Source organism: Amblyomma americanum, chromosome 8 (assembly GCF_052857255.1).
Source record: "Amblyomma americanum isolate KBUSLIRL-KWMA chromosome 8, ASM5285725v1, whole genome shotgun sequence".
Taxonomy (NCBI): Eukaryota; Metazoa; Arthropoda; class Arachnida; order Ixodida; family Ixodidae; genus Amblyomma; species Amblyomma americanum.
Genome location: NC_135504.1, coordinates 73,300,718 through 73,319,980, shown reverse-complemented (window position 1 = coordinate 73,319,980; position 19,263 = coordinate 73,300,718). Strand labels below are relative to the sequence as shown.

At 45.5% G+C, this 19,263-nt stretch overlaps 1 protein-coding gene across 2 annotated transcripts in view; it reads left to right on the top strand.

The window, feature by feature from the left end:
• The first annotated feature begins 241 nt into the window (after positions 1-241).
• LOC144101913 (monocarboxylate transporter 12-like) overlaps positions 242-19,263 on the top strand; it is a 93,409-nt gene continuing 74,387 nt past the window's right edge. Inside the window, exon 1 of one of the 2 annotated variants that reach the window (XM_077635133.1) lies at positions 242-416. The gene's annotated coding sequence lies outside the window, so the exon portion shown is untranslated. The remainder of the gene's footprint in view (positions 417-19,263) is intronic. The other variant, XM_077635135.1, reaches the window with a different exon arrangement.

Genomic DNA, 19,263 nt, shown 5'->3' with positions numbered 1-19,263 from the left:
CACTCGTTTGAGGCACTAAAGTGTCTCTTCTAGGTCACTGTAACTTTACTTCGCTTTATCTGCATAGTCTTGCTCCTATAAACTGCTAAAAACTAATTAAAAGCATAAAGTAGTTATTGATTATTATTTTTATCTTAAATCAAGTTGATGGTAGGCCGAATATCTCTGTCCCTACCCCTGTAGGAAACCTTCTGTTTGTTCGTGTCTATTTTTGTCACCAGGTGTCCCTGAATGTGTTGTTGGTGTGTTGGTGGCCAGCTAGTCGTGCTAGCTTTTAGAGCTGCGCGTTCCAGCCAGCCAGTGCATCGGTTGTGTCAGGTGTTTGGTTTCTTTGTTTAATTCCTCAGTTTTTCTGTTGGAAACCACCGCACCAAGTTTTTATCCTCTTCATGATCAGCTGAGAGACGAATTATGAGGTAAGAAAGCTTGCTTGCGCCTTCTGTTGCGTGCGGAGAGAGCTCCCGATATAGCGTTTTTCTGCGACGACCCATCGACGGCGCTCCGCAGCTGATCGCTACGATTTGGCTTTTTTTTATGTGGTTACTTTCGCTTTTCGCTGGTTGTGATGCGGTTCTCGAAGGTTGAACCGAAGCTTTCTTCGTTGTGGTTTGATTCGGAGGCGTCGATTTCGGCCGTTGTTTATTTCGCGCACCGCGGTCGACGTTGTTTCGTTTTGGGAGCGTTCGGGGACGGAGGCCGCGAAAGCCGAGCGCCGTCGGCAGAATCTGAGCCGTCGATCGGAGCATCAGCCGACGGCTTGCGCGAAGGGAGACGACGCATCCGTTCGTGCGACTGTGGTGTGTGTGTGCGCGTGTCGGAACGACATCCGCCAGCGCGTTGTTTCGGGTATCGGACACTGCGCGCTACTCCATCGGCGACGGAAACACGATGTGTCGCGTCCTTCGGGGCGGCGCGCGGTCTGTACTGCTGCTCGATAGATCGGCCAGTCCGCATTGCAGCGGCTGCAGTGTAGCGGCACATTACGCGCAGGCTGTCGGGCCTCGCACACCTACGGAGAAGCAAGCAGCACATATATACAGCGCGGAGCTAAACCGCGCTGCATCAGTTTTAGTGACGAGGTGTAGCTTCTGTGTACTACATATCGCGGCGTATTCCGCGAGTCCCTCTGTCTAGCATACCGTTGCGTCACCTGATCGAGTGCTCTGCCCCAGAGCAGAGCGCGCGCCTAAATATGCGGGGCTAAAAAAATTAATACGGGCGCCTAGCGTATTATAGTACTCGTTGCAATTTCGTTCTGCTTTCTTACACGCCATGGTCGTGCGTCTGTTTCATCATCGCAGGTGTAATCATCGACCCGTCAACGACGTGTCTCGCGCGCGCGTTTCGCTGCACTTCTGGGAACCGTAATTACTGGGCGTGCACTATTGCGTGTCTGTGTGCGCTTGTCTCTCGTGTTGCTTTCAAGGTCGCCTCTCATCGGAATTAGCTAGCGCACTGGGTACTGCATGGGCCCTTTGGTAACGTGCCATCGTTCTTCCAAGTTTCCACAAAGCGCTTAATTGTGCCGCACTGCGCCGGCAGTTTTCCTGTGCTGTTTTTGGTTGCTCGCTTTTTTGCCGCCTTGACCCCCTCTCAATCTGAACTTTGCGCCGGCGGCCGATGGGGAGCGAGGTGATGCTTAACGGGCCGCGGTTAACCTCTGGCCGCTGCTGCAAGCTTGCGTTGTCGGATAGAGGAGGGACAATAAAGTAAAGAGGAACCGAGCTCACATTGGCCATCGATAAAGGAACGGCGTGGCATAATCCTTGTCAGCAGTTTTATATGATGCCATAATTTCCAGCGTTCACAGAAGAGAAACTGGAGCATCCTATAGTGACAAACTGTGCTTTGATGGCCTACGGTTAGGCTGTCACGCGCACATAAACATGCTGCCTTAGCCATTAGTCTGTTTGAACTTGTAAAATCAGTGTTGATCAAAAGTTCTGATCACAGTTGCCCAGCACATATTTCAGTGCAGTGCAGGGTGCTGTAAAACCAGCTTATGCGTTAGCAATAAATCTTAACATATATACATGGAAAAAAGTTAGACATCACGAACATTATGATGCCATATTTTAAAAAGGTGATTCATATATCTCGACTCTGCACCAGGATAACTCAACTGAGGATGCATTTTTGGACAAAAAAAAAAAAAATTGGCAAATGCCAGTGTTTCTCAACTATTTGTTTCGTTTTTCTGACTAAGCGAACAGCTGCGAATGATTCGTCAGCACAGAATGGTTTCCATTTGACAACGGATGCCAAGACTGACTCAGCAACAAGCATGTATGGCTTGCATTGGTGATGCCAGTGCTCGTTTGTTCTTTTGCTGCTTTATTTTGCAGTGAAGATACATACTGTTGATGTACATTCTCTACTTTCTGAAAACAATTAAGCTGCCCACACTACTTCAAGGGTAAAGAAAAGGCAGAACCTTATTTTTCATTATAGAAAAAAAAAGGCGCCAACTTGAAAAAATGCAAGACTACACGGACAAGCCCTGGCTGAGAAATGACCTTCTACTGAAGGAAAAACGCACAATATGCAGTCATGAAGTGGCGATGCAAATCAGTGGCAGTAAACCTCGCATGGTGTAGAGGGCCATAAAAGCAATAAAAGACGTATGATGATAAGGTGATTCAGCTGAAAATGATAGCTTAGAAAAGTAGCGAAAAAATTTTCTAACTATAACCCGGGGTGTATACAGGGCTAAAGGAAAAGAATGGTCTAAAACCATTAGGCAGCTGTAAAATGTGTGTATGCATCGTTGCAAATAAGAGTGACTTTCAATTAATCGGGCATGCACTGTTCCCAACTTCATACTCATGCTCAAAATTCGACAGCGGCCTTTTAAAAGAGCCAATTCACTGTCGTACAGCGATCCTTCGTGACATGCCAACATCACATGGTCAGCTTACCGTGCCAGATGCATCAATTTTCGCATCAAGAAGGCCTTGGTACCCACTGGAATCATCACTCTGTTGGGCACTGTGCGGCCTTCCTGTGGCCATGTAAAGCGGATGTGCAAGATTTTACCATCAGAACTCTGGAGACGAGTGCGGCTCTTTTATGGCAGCTTCTATGTTGTTTGTTGCATCCAAGACCCTGAAGTGGATCACTGAGATGAAGTTGCGGCCATACAAGAAGCTTGCAGCCTAGGCTGTAGATTTCTGGTGCCACGTGTCGAACAATACACCTGAGGCACCTGACAAGATGGAAAACGGTGGGTTCGTGAATTCAAGTTTTTCAGCGTAGCAGCACACGGTCAATGAAAAGAAGAAGGATGAACACAGCGGTGACTGACACTTGGGCAAGAACAAGTCATGGAAGAGGTTAGTAGGGTGCTCGCGAAAGGGACAGGGACTGATTTTAAACAAGGTCATTTTTTCTCAGGGCTCTGTCTCTCTCAGCGACCAGTGTTGCATGGTATCTTTGGTAGCGGTGGCCTCGTGCAAGGCCAGGTCACTACGGCACTTTGTGGTGTCTCCTCTCGTGTTCGTGTTTGTCTTTGCGCTGTGAATGTAAGCATGAAATACCAACTCGCCCAGCAACTGATTTTAAGCAGTGACAGAAGTTCAGCCTTGCACCTGACTGTGGTTCATGAGCTTCTGTCATTAAATAGCTGTGTAACTGGGAAGATGTCTCCGGAAGACTGAGCGATGGTTGCTGGATGGTGCAGATGCTGTGTCTAGGCCAGTTTCAAAGAAAAGCCCCAGCTCAGAGATGAACACTGTCATCATCTTTTTCAACGATGGTGGTCTGCAGTTGCAACAAGCAGGCAAAGAAGGAGGTTTTGTGGTGGTGTTGCTAGGAATCTACATAGAAGAGACCTGCCAAGCAGTGTAAACGAATTCTGCTCCGACAAGTCTCAAGCCGAGTGAAGTGAAATCGTGGGTTGTCACGCTCGGTAGGAACCTGGAATTGGAAAAGATGGCAAATGCTATAAGTAAGGGCAAGGATAAGCATGTTTTTCACTGCCAAGACTTGTAAGAAAGCGGCATTTTTCGTTTCCATGTTTTGCCATATTGCCCTTAAAGTCACTGCTAATCGATGTGCAGCAAGACAAGAGGGGGTGCTGTTCCAAGCCAAAGGAAGTGCACGATGAGGGCTGCTTTTCGTCATTTGCACAGCATGTGTGTTGTTCTACTTTCCAAACTGTGCTCCTTCTGCGTCAATGTAACAGATGGGAAAAGAAGGTCCCTGAAGTGGGAAGCAGTACACTCTTCCCATGGCTACAAACGCAGCACTGGCAACTCAGCTTTATTTATTCATTTTTTGTTTACAAATTACTGCTGGCTTTATTGCAAGGACTTAAACAGGAGTGGGATTCATGTTAACATTCTTTTTCAGAATAGAAACAAAATCAACGCAGTACATCTGGCACAGCACACAAAGAAATAAATTCCAAAAACAACAACACTATACAACGCAAGAAAACACCTTGCGTGAGATTTTCACCAAATGAGCAATGGAAATAAATGTTTCCATGACCCAAAATTATTAAGAGCTTTTAAGCAACGCTATAAATGATGCTATAGTTCATGTCTCTACAATATTTGCATCGAGAGCATTTCATTTCTCATGCAGCCCTTGGGAAAAAGGAATTTTTATAAGTTTCGGTGCAACATGAGAACCCCTTCACATTTAATGACTGGTAAGACTGTGTGGGGTGACCACCATTGACCGTTGTATTCATTGTGATTATGCAATATACATAAAGGTAATCGAGTCCAAATCCATTGACAATACTGGGATAAGAGTAGTTCTTTAGAATTTGCAAGATGTATTGGCAAGAGTTTGCATTTAATGAACCAGTTTTAAAGGAAAGCAGCAGGCATTTTGAATGTGTCAGATGGGCTAGTTTTAAGTAACATATAGAACTTGGCGGCAGTATTTTGAGTTCATTACAGTGCATGGAGTGTGATGAGGCTTTTGGCCTTAACATCTCAAAGGAACAATAAGCTTGTGAAGTACTGACAGGTTGTAGAAAGTGGCAGAAAGTTAGGTTGTTGGATGAGATTAAGAAGCTTGCAGGCATAGGGTGGCTGCAGCTGGCACAGGACAGGGTTAATTGGAGAGGTATACGAGAGGCCTTTGCCCTGCAGTGGGTGTAGTCAGGCTGATGATGATGATGATGACAGTTTGCGTTGTGCAACAGGTTGTTGCACGGGATAGCTGCTTTAGTGAACTATGCTAGATTGCTCATCAAAATACTTTTCAGCTCTGTCATCAGCTCACACAGTACAACTGTAACATTTAAGTGCGCAGTATAGAGATGAGGTCAGCATATATTGCAAAATTCTGTATTTTTATTTTGCTGTCTTGTGCTTGCGGTTCACATTTCTACGTGTTGCAATGCATGTCACTCACAGAAGCAGACAGTTGGTTTGCAGGAAGTTCAGGTTATTTATCTTGCGGTTCTGCCTGTGATTCATGCATAAACCAGACAAGCAAGACAGCTGGGCAGTTGATGCTGCTTACGTTGGGCACAGGCATTATCAGTGGTGGAACTGCTGCACCGATTGCGCCAAACTGCGCCAAATCAGAAATCCTGCTACATGCTACTACAAAATCAATTTCTTGTCTACTTTTGCGCCATGTCTGCGCCAAAACGGCGCTGAATAACTCTTCCGAGAGCAAAACCGAAATTCACTGTCGCGAACTGCGCCATTTTCTTTCCCCGAAAACCCATTATTATTATTATTATTATTATTATTATTATTATTATTATTATTATTATTATTATTATTAAATCCAACATCTGCCTGCAACACTGTTCAAGACCCGTGCTGATTGGAAGAAAAAGGCACGAAGAAAGTGTCCATCTTCATCCCTGCTGGTCATCGCTGCCGGAAGTCATCGCAGCTCACGAGGTCTCCGCCCTGATGGATGAGTGTAGTCTTTGTGTCTCAGCAGATATTAGCCAGATAATCCGAACGACTTGATGACTTCTGGCAAAAACTTTTCGACCTCAAGCAAGAGGATGGGGCTCGAAAATATCCCTTATTGGCGGCACTCCTAAAAGCACTTCGTTGCCTCTCGCACAGCAATGCTCATTTGGAGAGGGGCTTCAGCGAAAATCGGCGAGTGCCGAGATATCGATCGTCCTTTTCAATACTTAGGTCTGTAATGACATATTCCCAGCGTTTCGGCCGAAATCCAGCTGCCAACCCTATGACACAACGATTAATCAGAGCGGTGATAGCTCGCGGAAGTGACAGCTGCAGTGGTTGGAGGCAGATGCAGCAGAAGAGACACGTGCAAAACAAGCAAAAGAGGGCTGATGTACCGGACAATTTCACCCAGAAAAGAGGTCAGAACGAAGACCAGGCTGACCAGGAATATGATCACCAATGCTGAGCTGCTTTTCGCAAAAGGCGTCAAGTCTAAAAATTTTGCAGATGTTGCAAGCCCTTCTAAAGAATGGACAGGAAAAGCTCGCAGCGGTGCTGTCTAAGCGGGAGTCATCAAGGAAAGAGAAGAAATAGTACCTTAAATTTGCAGTTTTAAGATTGGTATTATTTTTTATAGCTTTGTTGCATATCTCGTTATGGCTTCCCTCTGAATCAAAATGGATTTGTTTTTAGCAAAATCTCCTGGTTGCTGATTTTTGGGGCTTTTTAAGGAAAGGAGAGCACTTTAGACTGAATTTGGGCTTGAAGCTTGTTTTTGCATGGCTATGGTCGTCATAAACACCTGAGCAATTGGTTGTTCCAGAAATAAAACAAGCCTTCTTTATTTAAGTGTTTCGAGGCATGAAATTTTGCTATGAAACCTGCTACAAAAGTTCAAATATCTGCGGCAAAATGCCATTTTTTCTGCTATTAAACTTGAAATTGCTGCTACAAACTGCGATTTCTTCTGCTACAAAAGCTGCTACAAGAAGCCTGTTGCCAGTTCCACCACTGCATTATGTACGTATGGACAGCTATGCCGGTCTTGCATGCCTAGCTTGTGAATGCATATTAATTCTGTAATGTTGCTTCTGTCACATCTGATCGTTTTTGTCAGCTGTGTGCTGTGTAGCTCTTAAGAGAGTAAACTGGTGATAAGCCCCTCTTAAAAACTGAGTAATGGTCTCTTAGACACTCTAGAGCGCAGAGAGTTAATGGAAGGAATCAAAGGGCGGCAGTATGATTTTTTAAATATGACAGCATTTGGTTGCTGTCTTACAAAAAATTTCCCACTTCTCTGTCATGCAATTCCTCGATCGGTCAAAAGGGTTGTGACATCATCACCACGGGACCACCAGGGACCAATCACAGGGCACCGCCAGATTTGAAAATTTGAGGGCCCCCCAAAAAATTTGGTATATAGGCCCACCTAGAAAATGGGTTATGGTGGATTAGTTTGTCAGATTAGTATAATCCTGTATGATGATCCAATGGAAAGTACTGGAACATTTAGAAGAAGGGTCATGCTTACTATATAAGGGCAGTGGAACTGGTTTCAAGAGGAGTATTAGTGGGAAAATCGCAAGAAAAACATAAGAGGACCCCCAAAATTTTATTACTCATTAGTGCTGTAGTAATGGGTAATGACTGTGCTTGAAGGGCTGAACCAGGGCAAAAATTTGAGCATGTTAGTATTGATTCATGCTGAACACTAATGTGCTAAGAAGGGCAGAGAAACGTAGGAAATATACACTCACGACAAGTGCTTGCAGTAATTTAAGTCAGGAAAAATGTAGCATCGCTGCCGATGGCTGCAGCGGAAGGAGGAGAGCACTAAAATGTTACTTGACGCACAGTGGGAGCAACATTCCACACTTTGTGCAAGGCCGCACAGGCAGTGGTGTGTGTAATCTTGTTGAGCTGCATAGCATACACTGTGGCATTTGATGTACTGGCTGCCATCGTGTCTCCTACTTTTGCAGGGCAGCAGTGTGAGGGAGGTGTCCATAGCTGATAATTTTGTAGTCATTGTTCAGGGATACAGAAAAGTTCATGACATCAGTCTATACTCTGTTTCACACATAGCAGTCAATGCTGCGGCGGCTGCGGAAGTGGTGTGTTTACGAAACTATATTACTCTGCCATGCACCATTCGTTCTTCTTGAAACCTCGGAGAGAGTTTGAATGAAAACAAAGAGCGGTATAAAACAAAGTCTCAGTCGAAGCTGTTAGGCACTCAGTGTCCTGGCCCTCTGGATACAGCTTTCACTGAGTGTGAACTACATTTTAGGTGTGAATGGAGTCAGAGGGATTTGCCTTACCAGCTGCCCATCATGCCACCACATGTCATACTTACTTTTCGAAGTCTCGATGAGTCACGAGATGAAAATGTGGCAAGAGGTAAAAGGAAGTCCACGAAGTTGCCAGTCATGGCACATAAGATTTGTCGCAACGAAATAACCATGTGTTCATCATCATCATCATCAGCCTGAGTACACCCGGTGCAGGGCAAAGGCCTCTCCCATGCCTCTCCAATTTACCCTGTCCTGTGCCAGCAGTGGCAACAGTATCCCCACAAACTTCCCTAATCTCATCCTCCCACCTAACATTTCTGCCGCCCCCTGCTACGCTTGCCTTCTCTTGGAATCCACTCAGTTACACTTAAGGACCAGCGGTTGTCTTGCTTTCGCATTACGCGCCCTACCCAAGCTTATTTCTTCCTCTTGATTTCCACTAGGATGTCATTAACCCACATTTGTTCTCTCACCCACTCTGCCTGCTTCCGGTCTCTTAATGTTACACCTACCATTGTTCTTTCCATGGATAGCTGCATTGTCCTTAACTTGAGCTGAGCACTTCAAGTTAGCCTGCATGTTTCTGTTCCATAGGGGATTACCGGTATGATACAGCTGCTGTATACTTTTCTCTTGAGGGATATTGGTAAACTGCCACTCATGATCTGAGAGAACCTGCCATATGCTCTCCACCCGATTCTTATTCTTCTAGTTATATTTCCCTCTCATGATCATGCTCAGCGGTCACTGCCTGCGCTAAGTAGACGTATTCCCTTACCATTTCCAGCACCTCTCTACCTACTGTGAACTGCTGTTCCGTAGCGAGACTGTTAAACATTACTCTGGTTTTATGCATGTTAATTTGAAGACCTATTGCTGAGTATCATGTACGAAAACCTGCCTGATTATTTGCTTCATTGCAGTCTAAGGTTGTCATGGCTCTGTTTGCAATTGCCTTAGCAAATACCTTCTAGGCAATGGACAGCAAGCTGATCTTTCTGTAATTGTAAGGTGAACTACCTATTTTTGGGCACGGGTTTAGCTTTAGGGAGCAGGTGCGCTAGTTTTGGCAGCGTTGACTGCTATGTATGAAACAGTGTATGCTTCAATTCAGTACACATGCTCACCCATGTGCACGCATGTACACATGCACATACACACTAGTATGTGTATGTGACAGCATAACACATATATCGCCTTCTGGTGTTGCATGCGCATTTCTGCATGCGTCCTGAATCTGCCAAAGCCTCATATAGAAGATGTAGCAAGCACAAATGTGGGAAATATAACAGAAGTGCCAAAACATATGAAGTTGTCCGCAGGACTATTTCAACCCAGGCATGAGAATCTGCTTTTATTCATTTAAAACAGTGAGGTTTCAAACAATAATATTCAGCAAAATATGCAGTAAAATGTTTGCAACAATATAAAATAATGCTAAATGGGCTAAGAAAACCATTTTTGAGGGTTTTATGGTAGCTCTGGTATAGCTCCAGTCAGTGTGTTTTATTTTGTTTGTTTTGCTAGGATAAGTGCTTTAAAATGCTTAAGATGTGCTGATTTGTTCACATAATGAGTTCTTAATAAAGCAGCTTAATTGACATCTGGTGTTGAGTCATGCGGAGTGATCTTGACATAAACTGCATAATTAAGCATCTGGGAGGATGAAAATTTTTCCTTTGCAATCTTGGCATGCTCACTAATAACTAAAGCTTTTAGAATTCTCTCCCTTTTCGATAATAATTTGTGCCTCAAGGGGATAGAAATGGGTTGCATCACATCATCGTATACATATGTAACGTACCTGCCAACAAGTGTGCTGTGATGTCGCAGGCCAGGCAGGCAGCATATGAAAGACTGCTGCTAGATGGACTCGTCTTGTAGCTGACCAGTTGTTAAAGGGAAACTCAGTGGGTTTCTTTAGCATTTTGAACTGATAATCACATCGAAGGCTCCTCTTTCCAGTACAAAATACCATTTTTCAAAATGCCCAGTAGAAGTATTTGATAACACAAAAATCAAGAAACCAAAAACTGGTCTCGACATACCGACCTATGTCGTTGAGAACACTGTCCCGAAATTTATTGTGTATGCATTAATTGTCTAAACTAGCGACTGTAAGTGATAGCATGGGTCATTATTTGTCTGAAATGACCAAAAACAAGCATAAAATTCTGTTCACCAGCAAACGCAGAGTGAATATCAATTATTGTGCCAAACTGCAACGTCACACATGCAAGGTTGCTGACAGAAATTGCCCCAATGGAGGCCACAAAGCGGAAAATTTTCATATAAATTTGCACTGCAATAAGCTGTCGCCCAGCTATGAAATTTGGCTCAAATGACCAGAAAACTGCAAAAAGCTTACCCTGAAAGTTTTAGTAAAATCCGCAGAGGTACAAAAAAATGCCGGAGTGCTCGTAGGCAGTGCTGCGTGCAGAGTGGGCAGCGTAATTTGTGCATTCAGAGGGCAGGGGAGGGGGATGGCTCAGAGTTTGAGATCATTTTTTTTTTTCATTTTTCTGCACTTTCTGTCGTGCGTTTGGCTCTGTGTGATGGCTGCACCGCAGTGAATTTCTCTCAACATCAGGCTCAAACAGCCTGATTGTGCTTCACTGGCTCCATCTTGCTTGCTGCGTCAATTGTGAAGTTCATGCTATATGAGGTTAGCATATATCTGAGACAGCAAAATTGTTGCCACTGGCCTAAGGTGTACCCATACATAAGAAAGCATTATGAGCACGAAAAAAAAAACAGCATTTACAGTAAAACATGACCAGTGTGCTGTTTTTGTAAAGAGGTACGCACACATTTTTGGGAAGGAGCAGATTTGCGACGGTTGTCATGGAAAAGTAAAAAGAAAACAGCTGTGGGGACAAAAACGCAGTTTGGCCGCCTGAAAGCCGCCCGCGAGTGAGGAAGGACACTGCGTTGTGTTAATTTCTTGAGGAGTGGGTGGGAACAGAAACTTCCGCAGTGAGTGGGTTACATCTAGAAGTTGCAGCACAACCCCTGCTTAGGGGGCAGAGAAGAAGCATGAGCCGTCTCTGTAGCTTTCCTTAGCTCGCAGCAACCAGGCGTGCAGGTGAAAAATGATACAGTCACAAGTAGATATGTTTATCGCAGAGAGTGGCAGTTATCATGTATAGTGCTAGGAGCCTTGAGGGCAAGCCAAGTACAGAGTTTAATTTCAGTTGGTTTAGATTGAGCTTTGACCTGGGCATTTCAGGTGGTGGTGCAACTTTTTCTTCTTGGTCTCCCCTCATATTTGCATTGGTCTGCATCATGGCAGTCGTGTGCACACCAACTAACTTAACTGTGCATTCTGCAAGACCTTGAAGCGGCATTGACTAGAAAGGGTGCTTTGAGATCTCGTTAGTTTAGCTGCAGTGCACAGTATTAACGGGATGCGTATTGCACTATCTCCCACGGGAACAGGTGGGTTTCATGATGTGGTGTTTAGTGTGGGCCTCATTCGGCATCCTGTGGGTGTTTAGAACTTCTTCTAGCCTTTGTGGGAGTGTTCCTAATTTTTGTGCAAATTATGGCTGTCTTCCACCAGCATTTGTTATTCTCCCATCGAGGGCTGATATTGAGAAATACTCACCAACGAGTAATTTATTTCCAGCTCAGCATTTCAGGACCAACTCAGCTCCTTCTTCAGTGGTGACTGAGAGGCGAGCAAGCAGCAGAAGGGAGTGGCCTTCACTTTCCCTCTGTTATCATGCGGTGAAGTCCACTATCATACATTGAAGGGAGCATTGCCGGATTCCTGTTTACCGTCGCCTTTGTGAGTTGAACGTGCCACAACTCGATGCGATGCCTCTTGAACGAATTACATTCTATGGCCACCACACTCACTTTTTCGAAGGCAATTTTTCTGGTCGGAGTGCTCGCAGTGCTCGGCAAGGAAGTTGCTTTCTGAGTTAATTAAATGGATGTCATTTTTATGTTGCCTGATTCTCTGATTGACGTTCTTTGTCTTGCCAATGTATGAGGCTGGGCACTCTGTGCGTGGTAGTTTTTAGATAATGCCCGGTTGTTTTTCCTTCTTTCTTTCGGCAAAACAAAAATGACGTCTGTTTAATTAACTTGGAGAGAAACCCCTTCAGCAATCACTGCGAGCGCTCCGACCACAAAATTGCCTTCAAAGAAAGCATGTTGGCCGTGGAACGTAATCCGTTCAAGAGGCGTTGCGTTGTGTCATGGCATATTCAGTTCACAAAGGGGATGTTAAACAGGACTCCGGGAATGCTCCCCTCTGCATATGTTAACGGAATTCGCCGCATGATAACGGAGGGAAAGCTAAGACCGTTCCCTTCTACTGCTTGCTCGCCTCTAAGTCACGTATGAGGAAGGGGTTGAGTTGGATGTTGGGCTGAAAAGAAACTATTGGTCGGTGTGAGTATTTCTCAAATCTTATTTCAAACCCAACCAGATTAACTGTCATCGAAGTTGTTCTTGTTCAAAGGCTGAAGGGCATCAGTATGTGCTCAAAATGCACAAGTTGCCAGGTGATGGATGAGCTGGATCAATTTCAGCATAAGAACTCTGGCTCCCACATTTTTTCTTGTTTCTTTTTCAATTTAAACGATAACGCAAAATGCCTAATTTTGATCAATCCGGGCTGTTTCTGAACAAGTCGCGCCATTCAGTATGTTGCAAAAAGACTGTACTTAAGTTTCGGAATTGTTTTTTTTTTTTGTCAGCCACATGAGGGAGCAAAAAATAAACTTCAGACGAAAGCTGTCAACACGGAGCGATCGCATGAGCATGATGCCCAACGTTGCATCTTCTTGCATTGGCCCTGCTCAGCAGTGACAGTGTTATCTTGATTTTGCAACATTGACACGGGTTTGTCGGTGCAAGTGACAGCTTTGTGTGAAAAGGTGACGTCCGTTCGTCTTATTTTTGTTCTACAGAGATGATTGCTCCTCCCAGCTCGGACTATTGACAGGTGCCCATCTGTAACGGGTACCTTTCGAGAGTCACTGCTTTCAGGGCCTCTATGAAGGTGCAGAGCATGTTCAGAACGATTCTGTGCCACCGGCAGTGTAGTGCACAAAGCTATCTGCAAGACGGCCTAGGGTCCACCTCAACGCTGCTCTGCATAGTGGCCCAAAACGTTGTACATGAGCATTTTTTCTTTTTTGATGACTGAAATTTAGCAAGAAGAGTTCTATAGCTATGAATACTCATTTCTGAGCATAGTAATGCCCAAAACATGTATTATAGATTTTTTATTCTATTTTCCAACTAGTAGATATGTTCGATATTTTTTTTTACTTTTGTGTGCGTCTGAAATTTTGCCACAGATCTTTTTCTTTCCAAAAGAACATATATTATCGCAAGCAATGCTGTAATGGCAGCTAGTTGGTTTGTCATCTTCAGGTTGGCGCGCTATACTTTGGAGCAAGGACTAGCTACAGAAAAACAGGACAAAATGTACGTGCACGATCTTTCAACTGTTTATTATATGTACTGCTTTCCTTATATACTCACATACAAAGAACAAATGTACAAACACGTATGAGATACAAGATATTAAGTGCTAATTCATGAAACCGTAACCCGCGATACAAGATGTTAAGTGCTATTCATGAAGCTGTAACCCATGTATCACCGCTTTCCATCGTGCTGCTTGTTAACAATTGAATCTCACTGTGCGTCAGCACTATCGACGGATCGCTTACGCATTCCGTGGAACCGGCCCATGCCATTTCGTATGCTTCAAAGATTACTCTTTCATTCCGGTCTGTGAAATGCCTGATTATAGTGGTCTGCTTGAATCTTGGGATGCATTCTTTGCAGCGAGCTACATGCTCTGCTGGATTGCTTGGATTGTTAATTTTGCCGCAGTTTCTTCGACGCTCACCTAGTCTGATGTTTATGCATCTTTCGGTCTGGCCCACGTTTCTCTTGCCGCAAGACAGCGGGATGTTGTATACAACACACTTATCACAATTCATGATCTTCTTTTGATGGTCCATTCTGCATGTCGTGCGTGTCATGCGGCAAGAGATACGTGGGCCAGGCCGTAAGATGCGTCAAAGAAACTGCGGTGAAATTAACAATCAAAGCAATCTCGCCAAGCATGTAGCTCGTTGCAAAGAATGCATCACAAGATTCGAGGAAACCACTATAATCGGGCATTTCACAGATCGGAATAAAAGTGTAATCTTTGAAGCATACGAAATGGCATAGGCCGATTCCGCGGAATGTGTAAGCAATCCGTCGATAGTGCTGAGGCACAGCGAGATTCAATTGTTAACAAGCAGCGTGAGGAAAGCAGTGATACACGTGTTACGGTTTCGTGAATAAACCTAACATCTTGGATCATGGGTTGCAGTTTCATGAATTAGCACTTAACAGCTTGTATCTCATGCGTGTTTGTACACTTGTTCTTTGTATGTGAGTACATAAGGAGAGCAGTACATTTAATAAACAGCTGAAAGGTCGCGCACATATGTTTGCCTTGTCCTGTTTTTTTGTAACTAGTTCTTGTACCAAAGTATAGTGCCAACTTGAAGAACATGTATTGCTTTCTTTTCAATGTATTATTTAAAAGAGCTCTATTAGCTACACTATGATGTACTGTAGTAGAGAAAAATTTTTAGATTAATGGATCAAAAATGATTTTGTACACACACCAGCCTGAAATCGCCTGTTTTCCCAGAGTAGGGATAAAGCTAAGAAGTGGAGGGAACCATGTTCTAAAAATAAGAAGGGCCCTGAAAGCCACATGAAGATTTACTACTTGAACACAACATTAAAAATGATATTGTCACGGTGTTGGTGAAAAGACAGGGACCCGGCAAGACAGGGCTCGTCAACACGTCCTTCAGGAGGGGACATGGCAAACTTCAGCGTCCTCTAATCCGAGCACCACCAGCGTCAACGTCTTTTTGCCTGAGCGCCACCTTGCATTCCTCCCCTCTTAAAAAAGAATGCAAGCACACAAACACACATAAGTGCGCAAGAAAGGTTCGCAGAAGCTAGAGAGTCACCGCAGGAAAGGTTCGCAAAAGCTGGGGGTTACCGCGCAAAATATGGCTTCAGCTGTCAAACATGGACGATCTCTCTCAATGCGGCAGCCAATGTCTTCGCTTCTCTGGAAGTGTCTCATCCAGGAGTACCTTGTAATTAAGGTAGCTAATGTGCCGCAAAACTTTATAAGGACTGAAATAGCGAGAAATGAGCTTTCGGACAAGCTTCGCCGTCGAACAGGTATCCAAGCCCAAACTTGGTCACCGGGACTCTAGAAGACTTGTCTGTGCCGAAGGTTGTACCAGCGCGAGTCTTTATCTTGTTGCTGTGTGATGTGGATGTGTGCTAGCTGATGAGCCTGCTCGGCTTCTTGGGCAAACTGCTCAGCTTCAGCAGAAAGCTGGTCATCGGTTGCGCAAGCGTCCATTGTGTCGAGCATCGTTCGAACCTCCCTGCCGTAGAGGAGGTGGAATGGTGTGAAACGGGTCGTCTCTTGAACCGCTGTATTACAGGCGAATGTCACGTACGGTAGGATCATGTCCCAAGTTCTGTTTTGGACATCAACATACATTGCCAGCAAGTCCGCCATGGTCTTATTAAGCCACTCTGTGAGCCCGTTTGCTTGCAGGTGGTAAGTAGTAGTTTTACGATGGGTCGTACCGCTGAGTTGAAACATTTCGGTCATCATCTGGAAAGTAAAGGCGGTCCCTCTGTCGGGGAATGACGTAGGTCGGGGCGCCGTGCCGAAGTACAATCTGATTTAAGAAGAAATCTGCAACCTCAGTCGCTGTGCTACGATGTAAGGCTTTGGTCTCGGCGTATGGAGTGAGGTAGTCAGTGGCAATGATGATGCACTGGTTGTCACCTGAGGACAAAGGGAAAGGGCCGAGAAGGTCCATGCCGACCTGATTGAACGTGTCGATGCAATAGGTTGTAGGAGCCCTGGAGGCTTGGTGGCGGGGGCCTTATGGCGTTGACATTGCCGACAGCTCTGCACATAGCCGTTAGCAACAGTGGCAAGTTTGGGCTAGTAGAACAGCTGGTGTATTCTGGAAAGTGTGCAAGAGTATCCCAAATAGCCAGAGGTTGGTTCGTCGTAGCACGCGGAAAGGATTTCTTCTCGAAGAGTTGTGGGGACGAGGAGGAGGTAAGCTCGAGAACTAGAACCAGGGCTCCTTTTGTAGAGCATGCCTCGTTTCAGGGAAAACGACGACAGGTGTTGAGAAAAACATTTAGGTATGGTGGCTGGCGGACCTACTAAATAATCGATAAGCGGTCGCAACACTGGATCGGCGCGCTGCTGGCTTGGCAGGTGAGAAGAATGGATAGCCCCAAGGAAACTGATGTCGTCATCCATGTCGGGTGTTGCGAGTTTGACAGGCGCACGACAGAGTGTGTCGGCGTCTTTATGCTTATGTCCGGACTTATAGATGATGGTGCGGTCAAACTCCTGCAGGCGAAGGCTCCATTGTGCAAGGCGTCCAGATGGGTCGTGCAGGTTGGCCAACCAATACAGAGAGTGGTGGTCAGTGACCACTTTGAAAGGGCAACCTTAAAGATAGGGGTGAAATTTCGCAGTGGCCCAAATAATGGTGAGGCATTCTTTTTCCGTTGTGGAATAGTTTAGCTCTGTGCACAGGTGGCCAGATATTCATGTTAATTGCTCAGCTAATGCTGTGTTGGGAGGGGTTAAGCTATTTGATTTGCGTGTTCAGAGAGCCGAGGTATTATAACTCAAACAGCAGTGATTTATAAGATGAGAGACAGGTTGCCTTGTGGACTGAGCTGCTTTGGTTGCAGTATGCAGTGGTGCCAGCATTACACTAGATAATTGCGCAAAAGTGTTGTGTTGTTTCCATAATCACTCCAGAGCTGTCCAGCATGCATTGTGGATGCTTTTGCAAATGACAGGGAAGCATTCAGATCGTGCCAGCTGAGCTTATGTGGTAGTTTTTTCTTCCTTGTTTTTTAAGGTTGTGTCTGCTGGAAAGGTGGCGTAGTACCATTTTCTGTCTTTAGGTGTGGATAAGCTTTGCTGTGGATGCATTTCAAGAGTTTAGTGTGTGTCTGTTGCAAGCTTCAAAGGGAGGCTGAGGACAACTTCAACTAATTATTGTTCTCAGCAAAAACTGAGTCTTCGGCTCTTTCCGGCTATGTCGATGTTTGTCCGGCAACAAAAGATGCATTTATCGGCGAAAAAAATTGGATTTAATTATTGTCCCGCAAGTTGATCCAAAGTCGTTACATCCTTACTGAAAAAGACAGGTATCCACCGTTTTGAAGTGAACGGCAGTGTAGTGAAGTCTCTGGGATCAGTGCCCAAGAATCTGTGTCGATGCATGCATTTTACTTGTGAAATGGACCTATGGTACCGATATCTGTATTTTGTTTTTTCCAGGTAATCTCAAATCATGAGTGGCAGTTTACCAATATCCCTCAAGAGAAAAGTATACAGCAGCTGTATCATACCGGTAGTCCCCTATGGAACAGAAACATGCAGGCTAACTTGAAGTGCTCAGCTCAAGTTAAGGACAACGCAGCTATCCATGGAAAGAACAATGGTAGGTGTAACATTAAGAGACCGGAAGCAGGCAGAGTGGGTGAGAGAACAAACATGGGTTAATGACATCCTAGTGGAAATCAAGAGGAAGAAATGGGCTTGGGCAGGATATGTAATCTGAAGGCAGGATAACTGATGGTCCTCAAGGGTAACAGAGTGGATTCCAAGAGAAGGCAAGCATAGCAGGGGGCGGCAGAAGGTTAGGCAAGCGGATGAGATTAGGAAGTTTGCAGGCATAGGGTGGGTGTAGCTGCAAAGGACAGGGTTGGTTGGAGAGACATGGGAGAGGCCTTTTGCCCTGCAGTGGGTGTATTCAGGCTGATATTGATAATGAAAAGCTCCATTTTTGACGAGGTTGGCCTGTCTGTTGTTAGAACGCGACAGCCTATTGATACAGCCCAACATTTATTTATTCTCAGTTTCTCTTTAAGAAGATTGCTGGTCTTTGAACCGTGTTTGCATTTTACTTCCTTTTTTGGGGGGGGGGGGGGGGGGGGGAGTTGAAAGGGTCCCAAAGCATACCTTATCAAAGCTGCACATTATATGGAACTCGAAGGGCCACCCCCGTGATTTCAGGTACTGTAGCATTGGAGCTCTTATGTGGTAATAATCTAGAACTGCCCCTCAGTGTTCCTAAGGCTTTTCCTCTCCTGTTGCTCTGCCGGAGGCTATGTGTTGTCTCCAGTGCTGTGAGATACTTGGGATGTCTGTGCTTTATGCATTGTCAAGGCGTTTATTTGAAGTACAGGTCGGTTGGTCTTGGTTGACCGGCGACACGACGGGCACACTCACAGGCGTCGTTCGAAAAAAACCCAGCTGCACTTCGTCTGCTTCTTCGTTGTCCCGCTTGAACTCGTCCGCTTCTTCGCTGCGCTGCGCCTGTCGGTCCCATTACAATTACTCTCCCTCCGAAAAAGGAGCCATCCTGGCGACTTACGGAGAGGAGAGGATGGGTGGGTCATAGTAAGGCTTGAGGCGATCAACGTGCACAGTTTCGCGCCCCCGGCGACGGTGGTCCGAAGAAGGAACGAGCGGCTCAACGATATAAGTCACCGGAGAAGTTTGGTGGACAACCCGGTAAGGTCCGTGAAAGCGAGACAGTAGTTTCGTGGCGAGGCCGGGAGTGGAGGAAGGCACCCAGAGCCAAACGAGGGCGCCAGATGGGTATGACGCTGGAGGGTCCGGGGAATCCCGACGGTGCTTCTGATCCCATTGTTGCTGTGTGGTGAAAGAGCGGGCAAGTTGCCGGCATTCTTCGGCGTACAGGTGAGCTTCGGAGAGTAAGGTGGTCTCGGAAGGGTCAGGGTGATAAGGAAGGATGGTGTCCATGGTGGATGTAGGCTCCCGGCCATATAAGAGGAAGAAAGGAGAAAACCCCGTTGTTGTCTGAGTAGCTGTGTTATACGCGTACGTGACGAACGGGAGCACTTGATCCCAGTTGGAGTGGGCGGTGTCAACGTACATGGCGAGCATGTCACTCAGAGTGCGGTTGAACCGCTCAGTCATGCCGTTGGTCTGGGGGTGATAA